Source organism: Dermacentor albipictus, chromosome 7 (assembly GCF_038994185.2).
Source record: "Dermacentor albipictus isolate Rhodes 1998 colony chromosome 7, USDA_Dalb.pri_finalv2, whole genome shotgun sequence".
Taxonomy (NCBI): Eukaryota; Metazoa; Arthropoda; class Arachnida; order Ixodida; family Ixodidae; genus Dermacentor; species Dermacentor albipictus.
The window spans coordinates 40,946,530-40,955,602 of NC_091827.1; positions in this window are offsets into that span (position 1 = coordinate 40,946,530).

Sequence of the window (9,073 nt, forward strand, 5' to 3'; positions counted from 1 at the left end):
AGGACAGGCACTGCGTAGCACGATAGCCTACAGGTGATGGTGGTATTGCATATTAGTTTTCTGTGAAACGTAATAAGTGATTAGTAAAGGTAGCAATTACTATAAGTGAGCATTATTGAAGGTTGTAAACAGCTAGTACAGTAGTAGTAACAAAGGAATCTTGGAAATCAATATTGCACGCAGTGCGTCTTTCAGACTTCGGGTGTTACCGGTTTTAATAAGCATTCACAGATGCGCGTAAGGCAATGTCCTGTTGAGAAAAATTAAATTCATACATTGTGTAGGCAACATTTTCCGTGACGAATTTGATATATTACATATATCGCGGGCTTAGTAAGTATAAATTGGTCAAGCCAATAGTGCCTTGAAGACAATAGTATCACGATTCTGAAATGATAACGAACGTATATTGACGACAGTATGACGATGATGGCATCTACACTGTCATAAAATTGCCATACTTTCAGAAAACTTGTACAGATTTCGATTTTGATATGAAATACCAATCTGCCTAGTAATGTAATGTCGAAATTGCATCGATGTGCAAAGCAGCGCCTAGTAATAAACTACAGGGGAAATCAGGAACAGTCATGCCAAGGCATTTCGCAGGAAGGTATCACTGGACCGACAGTTTAGGCGGAGTGTTTCGCTTGCCCAACACGCTTGCTGCTCCGATCAAAGAAAATATTTTTATTTGCGTGCACATCACGTAATTGAACAAATGAAAATATGTTGTCGAAAATAGACTGTCGGGCACAAGCTCGATTGCGAGCGCCGCAAGCAATCGCTGCGGCAGTCCAGCGAGCTAACCCTACTCACCATATAGAAGGCTGTAAGAGCAGGCCATGCCGTTGTGAAGTGTTTCTTGCTTCCGCAAGCGTGAATTTGTTGACAATGTTCGCGCGAAACAAAGTAGCTTCGTGGAAACACGTTTGTTTTGCACTCGTTCATGAGCATACCATGTCGTCCGAATGCGCGGGATCGGACGTTAGATTGTAGCGAGTGTTTACTATCTTTTTTTTTCTCCCTTGCCAACAGTACCAATGCATCCCCTACAACCACTCCCCTTTCCAGATCAGGTGGGTGCCAAAACTGGGACGCACTGGTCACACGAAAACCAGAATCCTACGCTTAAACATTACCATGGTTTTCCAAAAAGGCTGTGCCTTCCAATATTATGCTCGAGCCGGTTTGCCTAAGGACAAAAGCACACTGCTGTAAATATTGAGGCATAGATGATGCATGTGTATGCTAAAATCCGAAGATCATTCAGCATACCGTAATGGACTGTAAAGCCATTCACCCAGAAAGAACCGTAGTTAACCTACACTGTCCAAAAACACTTTGATTTAAACTGGACGGAATCATCAATCTATAGACAGTCGACATAAGCAAGAGACAGAGTAATGGTGAAACAAATCGTGAAAAACATTGATGTACCCGGATCAGTTACAGGCACATGTGCGGTACAAGGCATATAGACTGTCGTATGGCGTGTGTATATCGCATGATATCATGTGATATGTCGTATAATATCGTACTTGGTGTAACACAAGGCTCGGTTTTAGGCCCTATTTATTTTCATTATACATAAATGGTTTACTAGACGCACTTAACCTGTCAAAAGTTTTGATGTACGCTGACGACACCGCCTTAGTTTACTCCGACGACTCTCTCGTCATTACAGGACACTATATCTGGTGAACTGCTAAAAGTAGCTTAATTGTTTTCACTAAATAGACTAGCCCTACATACTGATAAAACTAAGTAGATCATACTTCACTCCAACAGGAAAAGAGCAGACTACAGTTTGTCCACTTTGGCCCTAGCGAACCAAACTCTCGAGTGTGGTGATTCATTTGAATATTTAGGTGTTACTTTAGACAGTCACTTGCACTGGAGAGAACAAATTAGCGTTGTCTGTAGAAAATTTGCTTTCAGCTGTTACACACTGGCCCATGCCCTGCAATTTTTTCTCGTGCTTTGCTTCGTTGCATATAGTTTTCTTTCTTTCATACCCACATAAGCTATTGTTGTGAAATATGGGGCGTAACATATAGAACTTACTTAATACCTATAGTGCAATTGCCAAAACGCGCCATAAACGTAACAATATATTCCTCAGGTCATCACTCAAGTAGCGTTCTGTTTACTGACCTTCGTATTCTTTCTTTCGCGGCGTTAAGAAATTATAAGATCGCTTGTTTAGTTCACAAAATACTCAACACCAACTTTCCCTTACCCAACACCAGATTTAGATTCCCGCGTGCAAACCCCAGGCAAGCAACTAACTTAAACTTAAACCTTCCTTACTGCAGCATTGTCTACAGTGAACGATTATTAGAGTTCTTTGGCGCTATAACTTGGAGCACCGTGCCTGTGAAAATAAAAATAACCAGAAATTTTGATCTTGTATGTAAACGCTTCTTCTTGTCTAGCCAAACGTAATAGTTCTTCCTTAAAGAAAGTACTTGTTCATGTAAATAATGTCCTTACTCATTGAGCAGATATGCACTTGGTTGACCTGTATATGTATTCTTGTGTATTGGACCAGCTACTAGCCGCATAAGCTATTGATATGGTCTAACGATTTTTGAACGCATTCCTAGAATTGTTTAAATAAAGCTCACTTTTTGATTGATGATTCATTGAGAGGAGTTTTGAGGCAGAAAAAAAGATTAAGGACATGCATACGAAAATGCTAGAATGAAAAGCACGCATGGCCCACAACAATACATCAAACAGGCCAGGTGACTATTTCTCACCACCTCGTTTCTTTGCGGATGCGAATAAATCATCATCATCATCATTGTCGTCGTCGTCGTCGTCATCAACATCATCATCAAACTAACACAGATTCTTATTGAATACATTTTTCATTTATATTTTTGATCAGTGACATCTTGCTTTCTATGCAATCTAACGAAAAAGGTTAGGCTAGGAAATTATCAGGTTTCTCTCACCTTATTTTGCAAGCCCATTTTAGATTTAGAAAGGACATGAACTTGATGTCATATATGTCTAATACTGGAAAGAAAAATGTTAAAGCAAAATTTGTCTTTGTATATCAGGTTTTTCTGAAATGTACTTGAGCAGAAGCCTACAGTTTATTTTCAATGACGTAGCGCACTTCTGTAGCTAACATTTAGAAGATAACTAAAGTCACGTACTTTTCATGATCATTAGAAAAAACGTAGTGCCTCAGAATAATGACTACGATCAATTCCAATGTCCTCTCGAAATCAATCTCCACATATAATGGTAATGTTAGCGTGCTGCAAAGAAAGAAAGAAAATGTTAAACAATATAGGGCTGAAAACTGACAAGCTGATTAAAAAGCTACTTTCTTTTGCTTGTCCTCGCATTTGTTTTCGAGTGCAGAACATGTTTTCGCAGAAGCCCCACGATAAGCACACTTTGAAAGCAGTCGCGCGTGGACGTTCCCCATAACTCCTGGACAAAATGGATGTGTATCCTATAACCGGTGTGATATTTTTATAGGCTATGACAATGAACAATGCATCCGGAGGGTAATCTACGGAAACCGCTATTCCCCGCGAAAGAAAGAAGGGCTACGTATACTTTCAAATGGTTGTAGTGCGTACGACAAAAAAAACGCCCAAGTTTGCAAATCCTGTCATTGTGTGGTCGCGTCCGATGAATTTGGGGCCAGAAGGTAGTCACAGAACAACAGCCTACAATAGGTAACGCTACTTCTTTATCAGCACTGTTTTCGATATAGCGCTACCGACAGGCTTCAAAACAAGATTTAACGTGACTAAATGTGCGACCATTGTAGTGAAGAAGAGGACTCGAGCATCGTCGCTCTTGCAGCTTGTCTGCTGGAGAAGAAGACGGATTCCTTGGCGCAGCTGTTTGCGCTTGTGTTTGGCTGCACCTGCTCGGCTGCTCCGCGCTCGATCTCACGTCACCGTACTTGCGGCTTCCCACTAACTCTCAATAAACAACGTAGCATTAGCGTTAGCTTCGTCCTTCATTACCGCATAAACATTTTGCGTCTACCAGTGTCTTTTCCCGAATGCCCGCATGATAAGACATGCTTGCTTGGAGGAACGAAAAGTCCGGCTTCGCTGCATGAACGAGATACGGTTCCATCAGTTGAACGTGCGGCCCTGGCATTGCCCCCAGAATATGTAAGCAGAAAGGCTCGCGTGGGGCTACAACTCAAACGAACATTCATGGTATCCACTTATATTCCCTTTTTCTTTCTTAGAAAGAGGTGGTGCAACAAACGTTACCTTGTTGCTGACGCTGGGTCCCCTTTTTAATAGACTGCGCGAGAAGCATTGTAATTTGTGGCATTTTTCCACGTTCCCTTGCACGCACCTTCAGATAAGGTGGACAACAAACGAACAGTATACTTGCAAACACGCAGCAGTAGCTCTGTGGCTTCGGCATAGCGAGGTCGTGGGTTCAATCTCGGCCGTGGTGTCCCCATTCCGTTGGTGTCTGAATGCAAAGACGTTTGCTAACTTAGGTTTAGCTGAACGCTAAACAACCCCAAGTCCTTACACATACTTCAGAGACTCCCGTACGGCACACCTCGTAATCATATAGTCATAGGTGCACCAGGTAAAATCACAGAATGGAATTTTATTTTTAACATGGTACACAAAAAGAAAACAGTGTTTACATTCGGCCTAAGCCTTACCGCATTTCCGAAATCCTGTACCCAATCTAGCAAGCAAAGGAATCGCAAAATGATTTGCCTGGAATCTTGCACGCGTGATTTTAATTATTGTATATGTATTCCTCTATAGAGCAAACAATGAGTAAACTAAATAACAGTTTAATAGAACCTTGTGTCATATTGAAATGGGTAATTCTGAGAGTACACATGCAGATTCGTTACAATATACATCTCAATGAAACGTGCATGCCACAGAAAGCCTTGAAGTATTCCGTTTTAAGGCGCAGCTGGAGATAGGTTTCGTCAAATTCGAGCGAATACTATGGTATTTTCTTTCCTCATCAGCAAGAATTTTAGCTATTGTGAGTCCCAAAACCACGTGACCCCGAGGATGGCAGAAGGCCCATTGTCAATGACGCTTCTATTGCCGGCAGTTAGAAGAACGACGAATGAAACGCCAAATTCATTTTCTTCGTCAAAATCCCGCATCGAGTGGAAGTCTCCCATGCTATACTCGATACATGAAACCCGCCGTGGTTGCTCAGTGGCTATGGCGTTAGGCTGCTGAGCACGAGGTCGCGGGATCAAATCCCGGCCACGGCGGCCGCATTTCGATGGGGGCGAAATGTGAAAACACCCGTGTACTTAGGTTTAGGTGCACGTTAAAGAACCCCAGGTGGTCGAAATTTCCGGAGTCCTCCACTACGGCGTGCCTCATTATCAGAAAGTTGGTTTTGGCACGTAAAACCCCATAATTTAATTTAATTTTCGGTACATGAACACAGCAACATTACATAAGCAATTGCTAAGGTACGCCCGGCTTCCCATTTTAAGTTTCTGCACTACGTCACTTCTAAAGGAAACAGAAATTTCAGGTGATCGATCATTGTTGCAATCATAGAAGAATAGATTCAAAGAGCGTAAACTTGTAATAACCCACATTTTTCATAATTTATAACAACTTGCTATGTATTCCAGAATCTGCGGTGACACACTGATAGATAACTTACGAAATATGGTTAAAAAACATACACTTAAATAACAAAACTTGCGGTAGAACCAAGAACATTGTAGGAATCTACATCATGCAACACTTTATTGAAATGCTATTAAAAAAGTCACACATTCGCCCGAAAGCCGAAGCGTCGACTGCGATAGCTTATTAGTGGACATCTATACGAAGTAAGGATAATCGAGAGCAGCATACCGGGCAAGTTGGTAATCCATTGCTTAAATGATATTGCGTGACATAAAAAACGACATGGACGTGAAGACGTGTGTCGTCTTCTTTCACGTCCGTGTCGTTTTTTATGTTGCGCAATATCATTTAAGCAAAGGATAATCGATTTATTGGCCAGTTAAACTGGTAAACATGGGCATACTAACAGAATTAATAAGCATTGTATCACGCGCGCATAAGCAAACTTGCAAACATCTCATTCGATGAAAGCGGAAACTAGGGGTGCGACCTTGTACGCGTTCCAAAATAGAACGGAGGCGGTCCGTTCCACCGAGCCGCACACGGTTGGTCAGTTTGAACAGTGAAGAACGCCATGACGTCAACTGTGAAGTGATATCTCCTGTCAATCATTCCGTGTTGTCTGCTATCGGACGAACGTAACGAAACGGACCGCCAATTTCGCGACGGAAAGAACGGACCGCCTCCGTTCGAGTTTGGAACGCGTACAAGATCGCACCCTTGATCTCAAATCACCATTCAGAAAGCGCGGCAACAGCAGCCATCTGTATCACTTTCAAGCTGCCTCTCCCAGCAATGTTATCTAAGCCGAAAAAAAAACAGCTCATGGCACATTCCAGCCTCGTCGCAGATGGCTTTCAAGATACGATGGTCCGGCGCGCCTACCTGTTGCTGCCAAAAGTAAAAAACGCCGCCCCCTCTCCCCTCCATACTGGAAGCCTGGAGCCTTGCGCGCGAAGGAAGACGGCGCGCTTGCTCCCCTCTTTCCTCCGTTGCGTGCGCGAGGTTGAAACGCAATCGCCGGCATACAATGGCATGATTTTACTCACGAATACAGTATACGGGGCGGAGATACAATATTACCGCCCTTGGACTTTTTACGGAAGCTCACAGTGACAACGACGGTGACGCCAGCAGCAGGAATGCGCCTGGAGTGTCCGTATAATTGTTATCCGAATGAAAGACACGATGCGCCAAATTCCTAATTATTTACAAAGGCGCTCATGGAGCTTTTCGCTTTCATTCCCATGAACATAACACCTCCAAATGTAGTCACTGGATTTTTCACTTTGCATAGGAACCTAGTGTACTCATTTTACTTCGCAGCGGATTGTAGCCAGTGTGCCTAGCAAGCACCAACCGGAGTGTGCTGGAAGGCTGCCATGATAGGCCGTTTATTTGTAGCACTGGGCCCATCTATAAAAAAGACTCGGGAGAGAGAGAGAGAGAGTCTTGACACTATTTGCACATCAAGCCTTCCTCTAAAATTGTGCATGTTGCTGAATAATGTAGGTTACATATCATGACAGCTAATGTCGAGGTATAATTCAAGCGAGTCCAACAGGAGATGTTGTACAAGGCCCACTACCGGCATTCCTGTTCTCCCAGTCGGAAGACAAGAGCTAATTAGTTCATTATTACGTAACAATAAAAATGAAAATAAAAAAAATTGTGCCACAACCATCGGCTGCGATTGCCCTCGCAACAAATAGCCGAATGCATCTGCAACGGTATTCGCTCAGTTAAGGTAAGATGCGATTCGGTGATTCAATTTTTTACGTTTTTTACTTTTGCGACAAGCACATCTGAGCAACGTTTCTTTCATTGAGGAAATTTTCTAAGAAAGACCACATCTGTAGCGGTTGTATAGTTCGCTATGTTTATCAGCGAAACGTTCGCGTGTTTGTGGTCTCCGCGCGCTGGCATGTAAGCCGTCTGAAATGGTCTTCTCCCGCTTCCTAAGCCTTCTCGTGCATCAGCCATCATTGGACAGGATAATAAGAAAGAGGAGGCCTATCATTCCCGAGAGCTTCAACTACCGAATCCTAAGCTTCAGATGCCACAATGTTCTCGAATAACTGTATACATGCTCTTCCCTCTATTACATAACTATATTCAATGCTTCCTGTGTGAATTCTGTTAAACGAAGGCATGTTTATATTATGTCCGCACTATATTACGTAGGAATATTTACAGCAAGGCCGACGTCTACTTTCGCATCGTCATCCATCGTCTATTGTCCTTCGGTGTTTATTAGCCGCCTGAAGAAATATTTACCTTACGAGTGCAAATTGGTACACCTATATCAAAAAACATTCATACATTAGGTTCAGACCAACGCTTTTTCTACGGTATAAGTTTACCGTATGCTTTGGGCAACGAACACACCCCGCGACATGCTTGGCGCACGGGCCCTTTGCTTTGGCGACATTGTATTGACGGTAAAAGTGCGACCGACAGCAACCAACCCAAAAATTCCGTGAAATAGCACTAATACCAGGAATAAATTGGTCTTGAGCCTGAAATGAAGAGTAACACGTGTCTTCAAGTCACAACAAAACAAGGCACTCGAATGAACTGAACGCTAGTCAAATGAATCAGTAGGTTTGCGATTCACGTACACCAAGCCCTCATCTGGAAGATTGAGTATCGAAAGCAATATCTAGCTTTTGCGTTGTCAGCAATATGAAGAATGGTAAGTACACACAACGAACAGCAAATATTTTGGCTTTGTTGGAAGTACTCAACTTTTTTTTACCATTCCTCATCGATACAAATCATTAAGCGCGACATTATTAAACGCTCGTTGCAAGTGCGGGATATTACGGATATCAATAAATCGATCAATTAATCAATCACTCAATAATTCATTCAATTTTGATCATTTCACAAAATGACGTACATATACAGATAGAGGGAAGGAGGTCCCAAAGTAAACATCGAAGTGGGACCTCCTCTTCATGGTTAACATAAAATTTACAATAGCAAGAACAGCAGCTGAATCAGTACAATTACAAAAACTTTAAGTAATGAGATAGAAGAGGAGGGAAAAAATAAAAATAAATCCATTAAAAAGAACTTAAGCAACATGTTGAAGTGCATAAGGCAGGCAAGTATTAAACGAAAATAGAGTTTATACAGTAAATTGTGTCACATACACATCACATAAGAAAAAATTAGTTCATGGCAAAATATATCGGCGTTCAGTAGTCCTATGAAAAATGGAAACGTATTCCATATTGATATTGACACGTTTACTTATCTTTATCGGGCAACCATGCTTCGCCGCCTAACAAATGTAATCGCACAGCGTGGGACGCGCCTGCATGTATCCGAAGTTTCTGGAAAGTTATCGATGCTTCTATCCGTTGTCTGTTGTCGCCGAACCTTTTGTTATCTGATTTCATCACCTGGCGCGAATCGTGTAGAACTTTGGGGAAGGC